Source organism: Saccopteryx bilineata, chromosome 6, assembly GCF_036850765.1.
Source record: "Saccopteryx bilineata isolate mSacBil1 chromosome 6, mSacBil1_pri_phased_curated, whole genome shotgun sequence".
Classification (NCBI taxonomy): Eukaryota; Metazoa; Chordata; class Mammalia; order Chiroptera; family Emballonuridae; genus Saccopteryx; species Saccopteryx bilineata.
In genome coordinates this window covers 62212535-62220785 of record NC_089495.1, presented here as the reverse complement: position 1 = coordinate 62220785, position 8251 = coordinate 62212535, and the positions used below count along the sequence as shown (strand labels likewise).

General features: G+C 35.0%; 1 non-coding gene across 1 annotated transcript; it reads right to left on the bottom strand.

Moving 5' to 3' along the window:
• Positions 1-7327: 7327 nt before the first annotated feature.
• On the bottom strand, positions 7328-7405 carry TRNAA-CGC (transfer RNA alanine (anticodon CGC)). Its single transcript has one exon. It is a non-coding gene; the product is annotated as a tRNA-Ala (tRNA).
• Between the last annotated feature and the right edge of the window lie 846 nt (positions 7406-8251).

Below are 8251 nucleotides of genomic sequence, written 5' to 3'. Positions count from 1 at the left end.
TAAAGTGTTTTTTTTTTAATTGAATTTGTTGGAATGGCATTGCTTAATAAAATTCTTTAGGTTTCATGTGTACAATTCTATAATACATTATCTGCATGTTATATTTTATCTTCACCACCCAAAGTAAAGTCTGCTTTCACTACCATTTATCCCCACTTTACTTTTCTACCTCCCTTCTCCTTTTCTTGTAAATCCCATCCTGCTATCTGTGTTTGTGTCTCTTTCCTTTGCTTAATCCCTTCAAGTTTTTCACTCAACCCCCACAACCCTCATCCCTTCTGACAGCTGTCACTCTGTTCTCTGTATCTATGAATCTCTTCATTTTTGTTTGTTAGGTTATTTTGTTCATCAGATCAGTTTTCAACCAGCAGTCTACAGACCAGCCCACCAAAGATGTTGTGCCAGTCCACCAAAGACTCGTTGCATGTGTAAATTCTACACTAGTTTTCACAAAACTACATTAAACCACCACATATACCTATAATAAAATGGGGTAAGAAAATATGTTGAAAAAATTAGTTATATAATGAACTATAAAAATAAACATGTAATTATGCCTGTGTAAACTAGAAACCTCATAAAAAATGTTTTCATGTCTAGTAATTTACCAGTACACAGAATATTAACATCAAAATTCAAATAAAGTACTATATATCAAAACCATAATCTTGATCCATAAAGACAAAAAAGTCTTTAAATTTTCTGGGGCTTTAATGATTACAATTTAATTACTAAAGTAAAGTAAAATGTACTTATATATTGTTGAAATAGTTTCATATATTAACACAAAAGAATAAAAATGTTAACAAAGCAAAAATATGTAGTTATATATTATTTTCTGTGCTTTAAATAATACAGTTGCTTGAATCATTGCCCTGAGACATTTGGATACTGAAAGGAATGAGAATTATTCTGAGCTTTTGAAATCTAGCCCAAGAGTTTCCCATTTTCAAATTACCTTTAGAGTAAGGTAATAAAGTAAGTATTTATCAAAAATTCAACACCTCAGTTGCACAGACAGATGAAAGAAAAATTCACTATCTCTAGTCAGTTAAAAATAGTATTTTAATGACTACATAAAACGAAAAAGTTTTTCCACAACAAAGGAAACTATCAACAAAATGAAAAGGCAACCTACTAAATGAAATAAGGTATTTGCCATTGATATATCCATAAGGACAACAGTGTGCTGATTGCCGTGCAGGGGGGATGTGGAGAGTGTAGGGGGATGAATGATGATGGACAGAGACTTGACTTTGGGTGATGAACACACAATTACAATATACAGATGATATGTTATAGAATTGTGCACCTGAAACCTGTATAGTTTTGTTAAGTGTCACCCCAATAAATTCAATTTAAAATTATTGCAGTTCCTCGAAAAATTAAAAATATTGTAGAACTGCCTTATGACCCAACAATTCCACTTCTGGGTATATAACCAAAAAAATCCAAAACATTAATTATAAAGGATATATGCAATTCCAAGTTCATTGCAATGTTACTTATTATAGCCAAGATGCAAAAGCCACCTAAGTGCTTATCAGTAGATAACCGGATAAGAAGTAATACATATATACAATGGAATAGTACTCAGTTATAAAACAAATAAAATCTTACCGTTTGTGACAACATGGATGGACCTAGAGAGTATTATGCTAAGTAAGTTAATCAGGCAGAGAAAGACATGCCATATGATTTCATTTATATTTGAAATCTAAAGAACAAAATAAACAAAACAAATGAACTCTTAGAGAACAGACTGAGGGTTGCCAGATGGGAGGAGGGTTGAGGACTAGATGCAAAAGATAAAGGTATTAAGAAGTATAAATATGTAGCTACAAAATAGTCACCAGGATGTAAAGTCCAGCACAGGGGATATAGTCAATACTACTGTAATAGTATGTATGATGCCAGGTGTCTTATCAGGGAATCACTTTCTAAATTACTTAATTGTCTAATCACTATACTGTACACCTGAAACTAATATAAAATAATATTGAATGTTAACTATAATTGTAATACTTAAATAAAAAAGGACCCTTTCCTGTGCCATTATTAAATAATAGAAAAAAGCTGAAATATATTGATTTCTGTTACTATCAGGAACAATATAATTTAGTCAGTCACTTCGCATTTAAGGAACTCAAAATGATTGTAAGCCAATTTAACTAATAGGCAATGACAGCAATGTTTGAAAGTTGCTGTTACAATAATACCGCAATAATCCTGTATTATTCTATTGCATTGTAAAATGTGTACCATAGAATTACTGCATTTAGCATTTAAAATAGTGATAGATATAGTAACAATTATAAGATTAGTTTAGTTTTTAATAAACATCTTTAAAGAACTATCTGAAGTGGTTTACATAACTTATATTTCTTATACATTTAATATATTCACATATTTATGTATATAAAGAATGCTTTGCAGTGCATACATCATGTTTAAAATGTAAATTTGTTAGTTTGGTTATAAAATTTTAACCAGCAGAATTTAATTACAATATACATTCAAATTATTTTTTTTTCTGGGCAGCTTTAGTGAGATATAACTGATATGCACATTTTATGTGCAGTTCTTTGTATAATTTTATGAGTTTCAACATATGCAAACACTTGTAAGACCATCACCACAATCTAGAAATACCTAACACCTTTTAGAGTTACCTTGTGTTCCTTTTGTGTGTGTTTGTATACGTGTTAAAAACATTTAACATGAGGTTTACCCTCTTAAATTTTGAAGTGCAAAATACCATGTTGTTATCTATTAGCCCTATGTTATACAATAGACTTCTAGATCTATTTATTTCCCATAACTGAAACTTATGAAGTAAACTATTGGCATCTCATTTTCTTAACCTTCCATTCCCTGTTAACCACTATTGGATTATCTGCTTATGTGAGTTGACTGTTTCAGATACCTTATGAAAGTGGATCATGCAGTATTTGTCTTTCTGTGTCTGGCTTATTCATTTAGCATAGTGTTCTCCAGGTTCATCTGTGTTGTCACAAATGACAGGGTTTCCTTATTTTTAAGGCTGAATGAGATTCCATTGTTAACATATTCCATATTTTCTGTATATATTCGTCTGTCAATGGACACTTTAGGGTTGTTTCTACATATGGGCTATTATGTCTAGTCCTTCAGTGAACATGACAGTGCAGATATCTCTATAAGATCCTTATTTCAATTCTTTTGGATATATAGCCAGAACTGGAATTGCTTTATAATATAGTAGATCTAATTGTATTTTGTTGAGGAATGGAAATACTGTTGTTGTTTTTTTAAGAGATTTTATTTATTCATTTTAGAGAAGGAAGAGAGAAAGAGATAGAGACAGAAGGAGAGAGGAGCAGGAAACATAGATTCCCATATGTGCCTTGACTAGGCAAATCCAGGGTTTCAAACCAGCAACCTCAGTGTTGCAGGCAGACTTTTTATCCACTGCACCACCACAGGTCAGGCATGTCAATATTGTTTTGGTTTTTGAGGGAGTGTGTAATTTTTTAATCTATTTTTATTAATTTTAATGCAGTGACATTGATAAATCAGGGTACATATGTTCAGAGAAAACATCTCCAGATTATTTTGACATTTGATTATGTTGCATACCCCTCACCCAAAGTCAAATTGTATTCCATCACCTTCTATCTGGTTTTCTTTGTGCCACTCCCCTCCCCCCCCCACTCCCTCTCTCTCCTTCCTTGCCCCCTCCCCATCCCCCTACCCTACCCCCCCGTTACCATCACATTCTTGTCCATGTCTCTGAGTCTCATTTTTATGTCCCATCTATGTATGGGTTCATATAGTTCTTAGTTTTTTCTGATTTACTTATTTTACTCTGTATAATGTTATCAAGGTCGATCCATGTTATTGTAAATGATCCTATGTCATCATTTCTTATGGCTGAGTAGTATTCCATAGTATATATGTACCAAAGCTTTTTAATCCACTCGTCCTCTGATGGACTCTTGGGCTGTTTCCAGATCTTTGCTATTGTGAACAATGCTGCCATAAACATGGGGGTGCATTTCTCCTTTTGGAACAGTTCTATGTTCTTAGGGTATATTCCTAAAAGTGGGATAGCTGGGTCAAAAGGCAGTTTAATTTTTAATTTTTTGAGGAATCTCTATACTGTTTTCCACAGAGGCTGTACCAGTCTGCATTCCTACCAGCAATACCAATTAAAATACCAATGACATACTTTAAAGATATAGATCACATACTCCAAAAATTTATATAGAACCAAAAAAGAACACGAATAGCCTCAGCAATCTTAAAAAAGAAGAATAAAGTGGGAGGTATCACACTTCCGGATATCAAGTTATACTACAAGGCCATTGTACACAAAACAACCTGGTACTGGCATAAGAATAGGCATATAGATCAATGGAACAGAACAGAGAACCCAGAAATAAACCCACAGCTCTATGGACAACTGATATTTGACAAAGGAGATAAGGGCATACAATGGAGTAAAGGCAGCCTCTTTAATAAATGGTGTTGGGAAAATTGGACAGCTACCTGCAAAAAAATGAAACTAGACCACCAACTTATACCATTCACAAAAATAAACTCAAAATGGATAAAAGACTTAAATGTAAAACCATAAGCATCTTAGAAGAAGATATAAGCAGTAAGCTCTCTGACATCTCTTGCAGTGATATATTTGCTGATTTATCTCCATGGGCAAGTGAAATAAAAGACAGGATAAACAAGTGGGACTATATCAATACTGTTTTTTATAGCTGTAGAATATTTTACAGCCCTACCAATAATGTACAAGGTTTCAATTTCTCCATAACTTCACCAGAATCTGTTTTCTTCCTTCCCTCATTCCTTCCTTCCTTCCTTCCTTCCTTCCTTCCTTCCTTCCTTCCTTCCTTCCTTCCTTCCTTCCTTCCTTCCTTCCTTCCTTCCTTCCTTCCTTCCTTTCTTCCTCCTGCCTCCCAATAATAGAATCCTAACAAGTCTGAGGTGGTATTTCATTGTAGTTTTGATTTACATTTTCTTGATAATTAATGATGTTGGGCATCTATTTATATATACCTGTCAGTCACTCACATGTTCGCTTGGAAAAATGTCTGCTAAAAGCTATTTTTTTCTTGCCATTGATATTTTATAAAGATAAAATATCTTTATATATTTTGGACAGTAAACTCTCATCAGATATTTGGTTTAGAAATATTTTCTCCTGTTTTATAGGTTGTGTTTCAATGCTATTTACTTTTTCCATATTGTGCAAAATTGTTCTGGTTTTCTGTATTTCTATTTGTTAATTTGTTACATTTGCTTTTGCTGTCTGTGCTTTTGATTTCATATTTAAGAGATTATTGCCAAGGCCAATTTCAACATAGTTCTCATATATTTTCTTTAGCATTTCTACAGGTTCAGGTCTTATGTTTAAATCTTTAATCTATTTTGAGTTGATTTTGATATTGTATAGATAGAGGTCTAATTATATTCTGTATGTGAATATCCAGTTTTCTCAAAATCATTTGTTAAATACATGCTTCTTTTCCCATTGTTTACTCCTGGTACCCTTGTAAAATAGCAGTTGTAGCCTGACCAGGCAGTGGCTCAGTGGATAGAGTGTCAGACTGGGATGCGGAGGACCCAGGTTTGAAACCCTGAGGTCCCCGGTTTGAGCAGGATCTCACCCAGCTTGACCACAAGTTCACAACTTGAGCATGAGGTCACTGGCTTGAGTATTGGATCATAAACATGACCCCATGGTCACTGGTTTGAGCTTACAAAAGTCACTAACTTGAAGCCCAAGGTCACTGGTTTGAGCAGGGTGTCACTCACTCTGTTGTAGCCCCCCAGTCAAGGCACATGTGTGAAAGTAATTAATGAACAACTAAAGTGCCACAATAAAGAATTGATGCTTCTCACTTCTCTCCCTTCCTGTCTGTCAGTCCCTGTCTGTCCCTATCTCTGACTCACTGTCTCTGTCTCTGTCAAAAAAATAAAATAAAATAAAAAAATCAGCCCTGGCTGATTGGCTGAGCAATAGAGCATTGGCCAGGCATGTGGAAATCCCAGGTTGGATTCCTTGTCAGAGCACACAGGAAAAGTGCCCATCTGCTTCTCCACCCTTCCCCCCTCTCCTTTCTCTCTCTCTCTCTCTTCCCCTCCCGTAGCCAAGGCTCCATTGGAGCAAAGTTGGCCCCAGGTACTAAATATGGCTCCATGGCCTCTGCCTCAGGCATTAGAATGGCTCTGGTTGCAATGGAGCAACGCCCCCTAGTGGGCATGCTGGGTGGATCCCATTCGGTCTGTATCTTTGCCTCCCTGCTTCTCACTTCAGAAAAAAAAAATCAGTCTTTTATTTGCAAAGGTTTATTTCTTGGTTGTCTCTTTTATTTCCATTGTTTTATGTCTGTTTTATCTATTTTTATGCCAGTATAAAACTGTTTTAATTATTGTAGCTTTGTAATATAATGGAATTAGGAAGTGTGAATCTTCCATATTTGTTTGTTTGTTTGGATATTCTGGGTCTTTTATGGTTTCATATGAATTTTATGATTGATATTTGTATTGCCAACAAACTAGTGTATTTGTTTATGTCTCCTTGACATTTAGTTGGTGCAGATCAATTCAGGATTTTCTATTTTTATATATTAATATTTTATAAATTATATACATGTGTTATTACATAGAACTAATTAATTTTCATAATTATATACTGATGATGTTCATTATCCAAAGAATACTGTGCATACACAGTGAAATAAGGTTAACTGTATTAAACTTTATGAAGCTGAAAAGACAACAAACCAGTGAGAGACTTGGGGAATCCCAATAAGCATTTGTTTATTGTTGCTCTTTATATTATTCAGAATTATTTTAGGTGACTTAGAAAAGATTCCAGCAAGTTGATGTTTGCTTTGGAGTAAATGCTGTCATAAATTGAAGAGGATTTTATGATTTACCTAGGAGGGGAGAGAAATGGAATGAGTCGTCCATAGTAAAATAGTAGGTGTTGCAAGTATGATGTTTGACTATTTTTTTTTTTTTTGTATTTTTCTGAAGCTGGAAACGGGGAGGCAGTCAGACAGACTCCCGCATGCGCCCGACCAGGATCTACCCAACCGAGATCCACCCGGCATGCTCACCAGGGGGCAATGCTCTGCCCATTTTAGGGCATCACTCTGCCGCAATCAGAGCCATTCTAGTGCCTGAGGCAGAGGCCACAGAGCCATCCTCAGTGCCTGGGCAAACTTTGCTCCAATGGAGCCTCGGCTGTGGGAGGGGAAGAGAGAGACAGAGAAGAAGGAGAGGGGGAGGGGTGGAGAAGCAGATGGGCACTTCTCCTGTGTGCCCTGGCCAGGAATCGAACCCGGGACTCCTGCATGCGAGGCAAATGCTCTACCACTGAGCCAACCGGCCAGGGGGCCTAATGTTTGACTATTTTTATGGTCTGTACTTGAATATAATTAGAGAGAGGTATCATATTTTTATCTCATTCTATCACAATCCCAGAATGACTTCATCTGATAAACAAGTTCTCCAAAATTGTTAATTTTCTGCCCAGCAACAGCAGGCTGATCTGGTAGCAACATGCCAACTACTAGTTGACAGCTGTTAGGGATTTCTTTCCTTGATCAATACCACTACAAACATTTTAACTATTGCTTTAAAATACTAATATGTATTCTGTAATAACCACATCACTAATTGTTCTATAATATGATTTTCTTATAATTCTGATCATTGCAATATTTTCCAAGTACCAGTTATATAATCTTTACATTTTAAAAATAATTTAACATTGCTTTTTTTGTCTTAGGCAAATTATTATTATGATTATTATTTTTACTTTTTCCCCCATGTGGTACTCATTTTCTATTCATTTCATTTTATTTTTAAATGTTTCTTCATCTCATTGTTTTCACGCTGTCACTGGATAATTTAGTTAAAGATTGACTGGAAGACCGTCCATCGGAAGCTACAGATTTGGTCAAGGAACTTGCCAAACTATGTAGTAAGTTTATCGGTGAACTTTAAACATGGGGGTCACATTTGTCTTAATAGTATATTAAGTAATACATCATCAGTTCATGTTGGGATATATAGCAGAACTTAAATTCATACACAAAGGTTCAAGCAGATTCCCACTTAGAGAAGACAAAGCAGGTTGATTAGCCAGCATTAGGTAACTTGAAAGTAATAATAGTACACATTGTAAGCCTCTGTGTTTTGGAGTTACTTATTATACTTCAATGAATAACAAATAAAAATA